Raw genomic sequence first — 13,783 nt, forward strand, 5'->3', positions numbered from 1 at the left:
TGTGAGCCAGACAGCACAGCTTTCCCTGGAACCCACATGACTGCTGAGAGCTACTGGGGAACTTTAAAAAGCAGGTTGACACTTGCTATTTAGGATTGCAATAGAAGGCCCATTATATTAGTTGTTAACATTCTGAATAATACTTAAAAACAGTAATCTATATATAATTTATCTTCTAATATAGCACTATTATTTCTGGAAAGCTTGCAGCTAGATGAAAATGGCCTTATTCCAACCACCAAAATCAATTCTTTTCTACAAATTTGATATAGGCAGCCTGTGTACCATTTGAAAAAGCTCACTGACCTGTGAAGCCTGCCATTTGCACCATAAAATTTAGACCTTCTTTGATGAAGTTATTGAACACTGTACTTACTTCATTGGAGGTTTGAAAGCAGTTGTACATAACTTCCACTTTTTGTCTTTAGGAAAAAGTTTGGGATAAGCAGCAAATCAAATTGCTTATGCTTTAGAAATGAGAAAAGACACAGTCTAGACTGCACTTAATGAAAACTATAAGTTAATTTTGAGTGTGATGCTGGAGGTTCATTGCCAAGTTAAAATGATGGAGATTATTTTTAAAAGGCTTTAGAAGTGAGGGAAAAATACATAATGCAAGATCTGAATATGAGTCTATTTTTTCACTAGATTGCTAATTAAAAGTTTATTTTTATATACTCTGATCTTAAAAGTCAGGGGAAATGAATGATGCACAAAATCTATCTGCTGTGTTAAATGGAGATAATAAAGAATAAGAATATCCACCCTTCTTAATAATCGGTTTTAACATTATCCATCCACAAATGGATGTCCTGATTTTTCTCTGCTAAATTGCAGCCAACTGTGGACATTGACTCTTAACAGTAAAACAAAAGCAGTCCAAAATCTGCTTGAACCACTTTCTCCATTAAAAGAGCAGACTTAGCTGGAACCATATTTCAGTGTTTAGCAAGATCATTAAAATACTGGTACATAACTGACTGAACCATGGGTAAGAAATGTCATGCACAGCTCTAATCTCACCATAGGTTCCTGTCATTGCTGAGGGCTCCCAGCATCTAACTCGGGCAACTTCAGAGAAGATGGTATATCATCATAAGCCTACAAGGCTCAAATTTTGGCTGCAATGTGGCAAAAGAATAAAAATTTTCAGGAATATCCTGATATTCCTTGTAAAATGGGCATGATTTTTTTCTTTTTTTTGAAACTGGGGATTGAACTAAGGGACACTCAACCACTGAGCCACATCCTCAGCCCTTTATTATATTTTATTTAAAGACAGGGTCTCACTGAGTTGCTTAGTGCCCCCACAAAGTTGCTGAGACTGGCTTTGAACTCACGATCCTCCTGCCTCAGTCTCCTGAGCGGCTGGGATTATAGACGTACTACATAATGCCCAGTGTGCATGATTTTCTTTAAGCTCAATCTATCAGCTTGAAGAAATTTGGCCAAACCGATAAAGCAGATACTTAATATTTTAGATAAATCCTAAGGTTTCAACTCGATAAGCAACTTCAGAGTATAATTATAGTCAATAAAATTCATGTCATTTCTGAAATTGTGACTGTTTCTGCAAATCTTCACACTGAGTGACTGATTCCTGTAAGTACCAGTTGGTTCCTAATAGAATTATTCATCTTCACTACTCAATTCACAGATATTCTTTGAGTCTGAATATATGCATATTTCATATGAGGTATGTGTGTAGTTGGGAACAACTGTAATATGACCTCTGTAAGCATGAAAATAAGGTAGCCTTCTAAGACCTATGCTGTAAACTCAGCACACAGAGGGGGACAATTTTTTTATTATTACACTTTAACACAGAAGCATGCAGAATCACCATAAAGAGGCAGAATATCTCTTGGGCCAGCAATTCTGGCCCATAACCCACTGTGGGGTTGTTCGCCAGCTGCGTGCATGAACCTGACAGGATGCATCATGTAGTCATAGACTGGTGCTATGAAGCATAAAGATAGAAGTACCTCTTCCAACACCATGATTGCCAGGCAGGTGCTAATAATTTGGCTTCCTGTGTAGCCTGTCCACAGGTGAGAAAAACTAATCAAGCCAATATTAATGTATAGTTCATTTAACATTGCAACTACCAAAGTAAATTAAATAGCTAACCATCATTGGTTGGTTACTGCACACCAGACAACATTCTAAGTACTTTATATATATTATTTAATTCAATCTTTGCCATAGTACTGAGGCTAAGTCACTTATGCAATGTTATACAGTTAATGGAGAAGTTAAGATTTAATTCTGTCATGGTGGCACATGCCTATAATCCCAGAGACTCAGGAGGCTAAGGCAAGAGGATCTCAAGTTCAAGGCCAGCCTCAGCAACTTTGCAAGACCCTCAGCAATTTAGTTAGATTCTCTCAAAATAAAAAATAAAAATCAGAGGGATGCAATGCTGAATGTAGCTCAATGGGATCAATTTTCAGTATTAAAAAAAAGAAGTTAATTTGAAGATAGGAAAACTGCATCTAGAATAAGTACTCTTCACTGTTATGCTTTTAGCAATCTGAGTTTAATCATCAGGGTTGTCGGGAGCTTTGATATCACTGATCAGCATCCAAACACATGCTCATTTGTAAAGTTTCCAACACTGAAAGGTTACATTAAAACCCAGGAACCAAGAAAATTTCTCAAGGAAATGCCATCTTTTTGAGTGAATTGCCAAACTATGGCCCCCAGGAAATACCACATCCACTGCTATCCCATGCATCTTACTTTTAAGTGCAACAAATGAAATTCTAACTATATACTATATTTTCTGTTTGTTTTTTGTTTGTTTGGTTGGTTTGTTTGTTTTTTCTGTTTTGTTTTGTTTGTTTGTTTGTTTTGTTTTTCTGCAGCAGTTTCAGTTTGACTGTGTTCAAATCTGTGGAATTCAAGGAAGAAAGTACAGTCCCCTATTAAGAAAGTGCACTTCCCACTTGGAGTCCAAAAGGGATTTCTTATATGCATTTAATGCAGGATGTCAGTGGCTTGGCCTGTTTGTATAGAACAAATCTCCAAAGTCTACTTTGAGGTTTTCCAAATATTACCCAAATTGTGGACAGCTGAAACTACAGTCATGAGAATCATGAGAATTCACAGCATGATCAGTGGCTCCAACATATATGGAAAGAGGCCTCAGGGTACTTCTATTTTTGACATGAATAAATAATCAAAATCATCTCCTCACATCACTTTTATTTCTGATTCCTTATCTGAAATGAAAATAGCTCATCCTTAATGGATCAACTCTCTAAAACACCTTAATGATACATAAGTAGGTAATTCTGCTGTTTATATCCTAATAGTTAAAACATACATTTCTAATGTGCAATATGGCATCAAGTTAGATGCCTGGTTTACCTACTGACTCCATTTTGAATAGGTTTTTTAATAAGATAGTATGTTATGATTTTGAAACATAAAGTGTGATATAAATATTGCTTATCATAATTTCCTAAAATGATATTAATTTTATTATCATTAATTGCATAGACTATTAATAGAGCTAACCCAAAAGGAAAAAAAAAGACTTCTGAGGCCTAGGTGGAATTGAAACCACACAGTTAAATAGGTCTCTTCCCTATGCAAGTTCTTAGAGTCTCTGGTTTATTATATATCATGTATTATGAATCTCTAAAGAACAATAGTAATACATCAGTACTTTTCTACCTATGAGGCAGGATCACTATTGGATTTTTTCCCCCAATTCATCCAGGAGCATTGTTTCAGTAAAATATAATAAACATGCCTGGCATAGTGGCACACACCTGTAATCCTAGTGGCTCAGGAGGCTGATGCAGGAGGATTGCAAGTTCAAAGCCAGCCTCAGCAACTCAGCAAGGCCCTAAGCAACCCTGTTTAAAGCAATTCAGTGATACCCTGTGTGTGTGTGTGTGTATATATATATATATATATATATATATATATATATATATGGCTTGGGATGTGGGTCATTTTGTTTAAGTGCCTCTGGGTTTAATCCCTGGTACCAAATAAATAAATAAATAAAATTTAGTAGAAAACTGAAATAAAAACAACACATGCACACAAAATACAACAAAGTCCTCAATTTTTTATTTTAAGATTTAACAGATGTAAAATTATTATGTTAAATTTCTATTCAAGTCTCTAACACCTATCCTCAGGTTTTGTATATATCACATCACAGACAGGAAACAGTTTGAGGACTGGCATCAGATCACAGGCCACACAGAGTAGCACCGGATATAGCATTTACCACACATATAAGGAAGCAAGTGTTCAAGAAAACATGTTAGGAAATGCTGCTTTATTTTCAAAATCTGCTTTATTGCTTTTCCAAGTTTAATTGCCATAAGAGGTTGAATTCTATTTGTTTTAAGACCAGGTGGTGAGCTGATGATGTAGCTGGGTGTTAGAGCTCTTGCCTAGCATGTATGAGGCCCTGGGTTCAATCCCCAGCACCACACCTACACAGTCACCCACATCCACACACACACACCTCTCTCTCTCTCTCTCTCTCTCTCTCTCTCTCTCTCTCTCTCTCACACACACACACACACACACACACACACACAACCAAGCAGTGAGCATGGGTCAAAGTGAAAAACACCTGGAATTAATGGTTGCAATTCGAAAGTGAAGGTATAGTCCCCGTGGCAAGTTAGGAAGGAATGAAAAGATATTTACCTGGACATTGTTCTCAACTGATATCCATAAAGCCCAAACAAAATTAAAGCTAGAAAGAAGAAAAGAAAAAATGTGCCACAGTTGCCTGTATTAAGGTTTATTGAAATAAATTTCCATGGTAAAGAGATTCTCCCATCCTAAGTCTACAAATCCACGGGAGTTCTGCAGATTTCAACCAGCCTGATTACAGTTTCTTTTCTAATCATTTTGGATCAATCAATCACAGGTTTAGTTAACTACTCTGTACCTAATAATGTGTCAGATTTTATGACTTTACAGATTCTGAACCTGCTTCCTTATATGAAAGTCAAATAAAAGATTTCAGAAGAGCTGTCAGTGTTTTGCCTAAGGTTCTGTTCCTCGTCAGAAATGCTCAATTATAAAACCATAAAACACAGTGTTAAGAAATGTGCCCTTGTCTAGGGAAAAAAGATTAATTATGAAATTCAACTCAGAGTTTGAGCCACTGAAAGAGTTCTAGAAAACAAAAGGATATAAATTCTGCCGAATTTATGGTTTGACACTGTTGTTAAAACCCAAACCAAATTGCTTGAATATAGTTTCAGGTGTTAAAAATGAACCTTTTCAACAGCAAAATGTTTTCACCCGATCTTAAAAAGTAAAGGAAGCATGTTTGCAGTTGCCTCAACCTCTTCACAATGGTTTTTAAGAAAGGTGGGAACCTGTGTTATACATAAGGATAAATAGCACTTCAGTGATGATAATTACGACAATTGCAATGTGTATCACAATAGCCGAAATGGATTATGCAGCTTTACAAACCTCTTAAAAACAGAAAACATTATTGCAAACAACATGAATGAATCTAAGACTGCAAAGCACTGCCAATATCTGAGGTTAGAATTATCACTTATCATCCTTTTACCAAAGACTCTTAGTAGGCTGGAAACTCAGAACCAATAGCAGAGTTGGGTGGTGTGTGTGGTGGGGGTACTATTATTGAGACCTTCTCTACTAATCCAGGGAACTCATAAGTAAAATGTTGTTGGTTTCAGCTGACCTTTTCTCTCCTGTACCCTTCTTACTTTTGCTAATGTCCCATTTTAACACCTGAAAAGGTCATTTTCTTATTGCAGTCAGACACATGAGAATTGATAATGATGAAGGAAGTTTCTGCTTTCCCCATAGGGTCAAAAGATGCCATAGGTTGCCTGACATCATGATGTAAGTAGTGTAAGTCCTGTAGAAAGGTATTACAAGCAGTGTCACCTGAGAAGTGCCAAAATGTCCACTTTGTCCTCCAAAATTTTCTCTCACTGAATGCTAAAGTACCCAGAAATCTTAGCCTTGGAACTGCTATTGGAACTAAAACAGAATGTCTCATAGTATCAGTATTTTTATTAATTTTTAAACAGGGATGGCACTTTTAAGATACCTTAGACTGGGTGCTATGGCATGAGATGCAGAAGGTATAGAAATGAAAAGGAGGTGAGAAATCTTGCATCCCCTGAGCACAGTTGAGAGAAGAGCAAGAGAGTCCTGAGGGGTGAGAAAGGACAAATGGAAAAGAAGCCCACAGAAGCTCCAAGGGATCCTAAGGGGAGTCAGGAACCAAAGGCAAGATGCATCCGCATATAGCTTTGCCTTGAAATCACTCACATTGAGTGACTCACTCATGCCAGTATACAACAGGTGCTCAATAAAGAGTCCCCTCTCTCCCTTCTCTTCTCCTGGGTAAGGCACTGGTGCAAGGGACTGGTTTGTATCACAGTGAAACTGAACTGGACATCCCTGTTTCTTAGATCAACGTGCACTTCATAAATCTTACCCTTGAAATCTCAAAACCAGAACAGGGAGAGATTTGCGGCGATACATTTCAGTTGTTTTCTCATCTCATCTGTTGATTTACATTTGCAAACAGCATGTGTTGACAGTGCTACTTTGAGCTTATTTAATGTGCTGTTCATGTGAGCATTACTTCCCTTTATCCATCCAACACAGGATTTAAGCAAGAAAATATAGGAGGCATGGTTTCCATTTAAGATGTGAGGAAGCTAGGGGTTGAATGAGGAAGAAAGACCAGGATCAAGAACTAGAATGAAGAACTCCTGGATTCCATCCATCCCCACCCATTGTTCTACGAAGTCAAAATTTCAAACTTCAACATAATGCAAAATGCTTGGAAGCCACTTAAGGAAAATTGGGTCAGGCCCTGAAAGTTTTGACGCTCTGTGAAGGGCTGGGACTGGGTCTTCGATTTCTGTATCAAAAAACCTATCATTAAAATATCCTATGTGCTCAATATTTATTTGCTAAATCTTTGAGTCTATAAAAGGAAAGCTATTGAGAAAGAATTAGGGACAAACATGAAAAATATGTAACTTAGCAAGATATTTTTAATTTTTTTAAATGAAAGCTGAGGTTCTCAGTGCCAGTGTATCATATAAAGGTACCTCTTGTGCCCCATGTCAGTTTCCTCCTAAGGGACTTCAGTGGTAGCTTAGTGGACAGTTGTACATAGTGTGAACCCACCTCATGTATGTGTGGGTCATTGTTCTGCCTCCTGCCCCAGGACCTTTTCTGATGCTGCCAAGCCCCTCTGTGCTCAAGGTTTCCCATACGCACACACATACACACAAATACACACTCTGAAAATGCAGGAGAGTTCATATTTCCATCAGAAATCCTCAATCCAAGGGACATACCCCAACCTCCTCTCCTAGAGAAGACAATTCAGGGAGAAATTTTGCTCACTACCAAGGAGATGAATCAGAATTAAGTCCCTCTTCCCTATAGTAATGCCTTAGAAAAACCAGCTCTATATGGGATTTTCTTCATTTCCCCCTCACTCACTCTACTCCTTCACTCCTGTGTCCTAAGATCAATTCTCCAAGAAACTCCTTGCACTGTCTGAGTTCTTGACTTAGACTCTACTTTCAGGGGAACTTAATCTAAGACCATTTTTAAAAGGATGTGATGATTAGAACTTAATGTTTGGCAGGAAATATGTATAAGGAAATAGACCATTAGAATTATGGTAAGTGCTTTCCCAATAGAAGGATGATGGATCTCAGCTGATAAAAACTGCCACTGTGCCACCTGTTAATTCAGTATACTAAGTCCATACTACCCGGCACATACAGCTGCTCGGAGTTCACAGGGGAGCGCTCCGCGTCAGTCTGGCTCCCTCCACCTCTCTGTACCTCAAGAGTGCCTCACCACCCAGTAACTAAAGGAAGGACACCAGAGGTTACCAAGACGTTACTGCTATAGCTATCAAAAGATCTTATTGATTATGTCCATGCTACATTGATTTTTAAACATTTTTTAATATCTTCCTGGGCTTCAGCAATTCATGGGAAATACATCTAATATTAGAGGGTAGAGAAGTAATTAGCAGAAAAGATATTCTTGAAGAAACGATGTTAAGGTTGGATAAATGTAATACGTATTCATAGCTTGCATGAAAGCTTAAGATGAGAGAAACTATGGTGCTGGAGAATTCAACATGGCTGGTCAGAAATATAAATGAAGACCAGATCATAAAGTTCTGCTGGACCACGTTAGATGTTCAAGATTTTCCCAAGCCAGTGAAGGGAGAAAGGCTCCAATGACAAAGATCATGGTGGTTCCTGCCATAGCTAACTCTGAGGTATGAAGTCATTGTTAAGGACTAAATAAGGCCCTAAATAAGCTTCATTCCAATGGCTTTCCCTCAATAATAGCCACAAACATTTATTGTCCACTTACCTCTAACATGACAGACACTATTCTAATTAATTTATTTACATTAAATCATCTAACCCTCACACGATACTTGTAAATTAGGTATTATTACCCCCACTTCATAGGTGAGGAAGCTGAATCAGAAAGAGGGTAAGTAATTTGACCAAGGCTATGGTGCCAGCAAGTGGCAGAGCTGGCTGCTTAATTCCCATATTTTACACGTTAGAGAAACTAATCCAATTTCAAATTAAGCACATGCAATTCAGAAACTGCTCCAGTGTTTTTCTCAGAGCTGGAACTAGGTTTCAGTATAGTGTATCTATCCAGATTAATAATGAGTGAACAGAAACCCCAGGGTCAATTATAGGAGTTTGAGTCAAAAAAAAAAAAAAAAAACACATCGTGTTGGGTCAGCAAATCCCGACGCTAGTGATAAGTTTCACCACATCATAAATATATCATGTACAGAAAATAGAAGAAAACTCGATGGCCAGCTAATGATTGACATTATAAAGAACATATCTGGGATTTGGAGAGTAAGTGTAGAAGAAAAGGGTGAAATATTTATAGATTTCAACTTCTCATTTACCAGTAAACACCAAGAAAGAGTGATTCAAACATCCTCAGGAGGTATCCACAATTGTGGAAGATAGAAAAATGTAGGAATCCAGCTTCCAATATATGAAAGGCACACTTCCCTCTCTCCAGGAGTTTGCAATTTGTAATAGGAAGTCAAGATAATACCTAGATATCTACAACCCAAGAGGATGTAGTAAATGCTCTGAGAACATCCAAATGAAGTCCAGAGACCCACCCACTCCCCCAGATGTTAAGGTTGTTCTAGACCAGAATCAGGAAAGGCAGGACACTGGACAAAGACTTTGAGATGGGTCTTCAAGGAAGCCACAGAAAAAGGGAACTATTTCAAGGAGAGAGAAGAGTAGAAGCCAAAAGGAGGGGGTAGAAAATACTGTCTTGTAATTGAGAAAACTGTAGATAATTCCCACTGACTCAGTGTAAATTTTCAGAAAGAAGTAAGGAACATTCATTTATTCAATATATTTTTATCCAATACTTCCTATATCCCAAACACTCATTGGATATTCTGAATAGATACATCAGTTGACATGGTAGAACATGTATTTGCCCTTATGGGGCTTCTTTCCAGTGGAATGGCAAACAACAAAGATAAAGCAGACAGTGATTAAGTTGAAATAAATGGCCTGAAGCCTGGGTGAAGGACCTGCAATGGCAAAGACACTTACACTGCCTTCTACAGGCAGCCAAGAATCTCTGAGGGTATTGGCTGGAAGTGTGAAAGAGGAGTGAGGTTCAACATGGATTTTTGAGATACTTGATCCCTGGAGAGAATGTAAGAAGAAAAACTGGAGAAAATAATCTAGACAGTGATGAAGTTAATAAACATTAAAACACACATATGAGAGAAAAGGCCAAAGAAGTGAACATAGGTCTTGGCCCAAAAAGGGATTGTTGAGGAAATGATAGGAAAGGGTCCACAGTTAGCCTCTCCGCTCAGCTGAGGAGCAGAGGGGCGCTACTAACAACCTGTTAAGCCAAAGTTGGATGGCTTGGAGTGTGAAATGCACTTTCAATTTTGATATAATATCAATTTGGAAATGACTCTAAAAATCTATCAGGATCAATATCTGCATACTATTATGTCCTAGGTACTGTTGTAGGTGCTATCAATACCTAGACAAAAGCCTGCAATTTGGATAACAAATACGACCTGAAAAGAGAGCTCTGTGGGAGTAATTAATATAGACATGAAAGCTGAAGCTATCAGAAAATATGATAACATGGAGACACGTGTGACACTATATATATCAGTGGGATGGATCTCTTTTTAATTTTAGATATAAAATATTTTCTAGACCAGAGAAGAAGGGTGTAGGAATGCCAGTTGCCTTCAGGAACATTGTCTATCAGGATGTTATGGTTAGATGTGGTGTCCCCCAAAAGCTCACATGTGAGACGATGCAAGAAGGTTTGGAGGAGAAATGATTGAATTTTAAAGAGTCTTAACCCAATCTGCGAATTAATCCCCTGATAGGGATTAACTGAGTGGTAACTGAAGTGGTAGGGTGTGCCTGGAGGAGCTGGAAATCAGGGATGTGGCTTTGGAGTATATATTTGTATCTGTCAAGAGGAAATCTCTCTCTACTTTCTGATCATCATGTGAGCTGCTTCCCTCTGCCATACTCTTCCATCATGATGTTCAGCCTCACCTTGAGCCCCAAGGAATGGAGCCTGCTGTCTGTAGATTGAGATCTCTGAAACTGTGAGCCCCTAAACAAACTATTCCTAAATAAACTATTGTGGTGGTGGAGTCTTTTAGTCACAGCAGTGAAAAAGCTGACCAAAACATAGGGCCACACCTAGTTTTTCACTGGAATCCCAACACACTTGCTTCAGACACCTTCAGCTAGCACTGACTGAGCTTTCCCATCCTCCTCCCACAGAAAGTTCAGAAACCCAGAAGGGAAAAGTATGAGAGTCAAATAACGTTCTGCATCCACAGAATAAGAAGCAGCTTCACTAATCTTTTTAAAGCTAGTATATCCTACTTAACCATTTCTTGGTATTTATAAGTGTTAATTGAGTAACTTAACCTTTCATAGAAAAAATTATAAATGGGAAAAACCAATTCTCAGCTATCCACATTACTGGTGTGATCTACCTAGGCCACGGGAGCAGTTCAGACCTCAACAGCCTGCTGAGCTCATTCACCTAAAAGCAGACACAACAATGACAAAAACAGCATCATAGTCTGGCTTGAAAATCTCTTCCCGTACTGCTAGTTTTTATTTCAGTTTGATGTCTAGGATTTTCTTCAAAGTAATTCCATGAAGGAAACATGAGTAAAGTTGAAGAAGATATGAGATTGCTCATGAGGTCCTTGTCGAAGTTGGGTAATGACCACATGGATATTCATCATACTATTATTTTGGGGGGTAGGTACTGGTTATTGAAGCAAGGAGCATTTTACTACCAAGTTACATTCCCAGCCCTTTTTATATTTTTGAGACAGGTCTCACTATATTTCTTAAAGCCTCCTTAAGTTGATGAGGCTGGCCTTAGCCTCCTGAGTTGTTGAGAATATAAGCATATGCCACTATACTCGGCTCATCATACTATTCTCTTGAGTGTTATGTATTCTCAATCTTCCATAACAAAAGAGTACGTTTGTTATTTTTAAATTAACTTATTCATTTTAATTAGTATACATTACAGCAGAATGCATTTTAATTCATTGTACACAATTGCAACACAACTTTACATTTCTATGGTTGTACACGATATAGTGTCCACAACATATGCAGTATACATGTACCTAGGGCAATGATGTCCATCTCATTCCACCATCTTACCTGCCCCCATGTACCTTCCCTACCCTTCCTCCTCTTTGCCCAATCAAAGTTCCTCCATTTTCCCCATGCCTCCCCTGTCCCCATTATGGATCAGTATCCACTTATCAAAGAGAACATTCAGCCTTTGGTTTTTGGGATTGGTTTACTTCACTTAGCATAACATTCTCCAACTCCATCCATTTACCTGTATATTCCTCTCAGTAGACCTGGGCTTCAACGCTACTCCCCTCTGAAGGAAAAAAAGAAAAAACCATAGAAAAGCCTGTATTCCCAAAAGGTGCATCCTGAGCTGGTCAGACAGTATATCTATCTCACAGGGGATTTCTGAGGATACCCTGAGCACACACTACTATCCTCATCCCCCTTTACCCCCACCTTCTCAAAAAGAATCACAATGAAATAACAGGACTGTTGCCCAAAAGGAAAATAAATCCCAAAGTACATTGTAAACAGAAGGTCAGTCTTCATTAGTTAGGAGACATTGCTTAATTTCTGAAAAATGGGAATAAATAGAAGTATGTTGAAGTCCAGCCTGAACAAAGGAAGAGTCAGGACGAAGCTTAAATGAAGTGGGAGCAACTATCTTTCCCAGAGAACCTTGAGGTGACTTAACTTTGAGTACTGTGTGCCAAAAAATTGTGCTACATTGTGCAGAGTAAAGTCTGTATAGCACACCTGTCTCCAAGATGCTACCAGTCATGGGTTCAGGGTAAGGTAGGACAGGAGATCATCTCTCTGAAGGAGCTGAACAGGTCATTAGAGAAGGTGCAGGCAGACATGCCTGGCTCATAGACACTGAATTTTCAGTTACCCTTTTAAAAGAACAAGCTCTTGGGGGAAGCAGACCCACACAATGACAGAGGAAGCACATGACACTACCTGGGACCTAAGACATCAATACTGGCAAGTGAGGGCCTCCAGATGTAGAAAAGCACAAAGATAAACCAGATGGAAAAAATATCCCCAAGGATATAAAAATGATTTAGGAAATGCAAGATAAACTTTAAATATAACTAGCAAATTCAGAGAGGTTTGGAAAAAAATAATCCCATCATAAATTAGAATAGGATGCTACAAAAAAAAATAAGATAAAGCTTAAAATTAAATCATCAATCCTCACTATGAAAAATACAGTGGAAGAAATGGAAGATAAAAAGTAGGGCCATCTCCCAAAACACAGAACATGACAAAAAGGTGAAAAGCTTCACTCCAAAGTTCCAAAGGAAAAAAAAAACTAGAAAAAAATGAAAGATAAAAAATAATTTCTAGAAAATAAAAACAGGAGAAAAATTCCCAGTGCTGAGATTAAAAGTCCAGTTCAAAGAAATCCACTGAACTTAAAAAAATAAATAAATAAAACAACCCTACTCCTAATTTCAACCCCATAAAGCTTAAATGTTATAACTACATAATGTAAAAACAATGGCCTCCCTGATAGAAGTTGGGAAAAGAAACCACAAATATCATCTTATGTAATAAGGAATCAATAGACATTGTTCACATCTGACATATCAAGAAATAGATGGCTACGTTATTTTTTGAAATCATATAGGCAGCCGTTAGAAGATCTAAAAATAATAAGAAATTGGTAGAAGCGAAAAGGCAGAAAGACACAGACTGGTGTTAAGTATGTGATATTCCTCATCTTTCACAGGGGATGGCAATAAACACCTGCATAAAATCAGAAAGTCAAGGAGCTGGAATAAAGAAGCATTGTATTCAGAGTCATACAGACAACTACCAGAAGAACCTAGAAGAGCCAGAGGAATTATTAATAGAAACAGAACTGGTTGGTGTGTGAGTCTCAGGTCTTGTCTTCATCAGTGCCATCAGGGAGCCGTTCTTTTGCTCAGGTGTCAACACCACTACAGATAGTGTCCCTGCCTCAAGTTGTGGGGCAATGGTAGGGTGTGTTTACCTCTGGAAAACCACCTACCTAGGATGTTGGAGGGGGCAGGGCAGTGCACTGGGAAAGGGGGAGAGAGCACAAGATTTTACTTTATAACCAGATTTTCTGTGCTTGA

The 13,783-nt window shown here is 38.2% G+C and overlaps 1 long non-coding RNA gene across 1 annotated transcript in view; it reads left to right on the plus strand.

The window, feature by feature from the left end:
* The window catches only part of LOC139705379 (uncharacterized), a 127,775-nt gene extending 121,049 nt beyond the window's left edge, over nt 1–6,726 (plus strand). The window contains exon 3 of the long non-coding RNA XR_011707249.1: nt 6,643–6,726. This is a non-coding gene — a long non-coding RNA (uncharacterized lncRNA). The remainder of the gene's footprint in view (nt 1–6,642) is intronic.
* The last annotated feature ends 7,057 nt before the right edge of the window (nt 6,727–13,783 follow it).

The sequence above is a fragment of the Marmota flaviventris genome, chromosome 4 (assembly GCF_047511675.1).
Source record: "Marmota flaviventris isolate mMarFla1 chromosome 4, mMarFla1.hap1, whole genome shotgun sequence".
In the NCBI taxonomy this organism is placed as follows: Eukaryota; Metazoa; Chordata; class Mammalia; order Rodentia; family Sciuridae; genus Marmota; species Marmota flaviventris.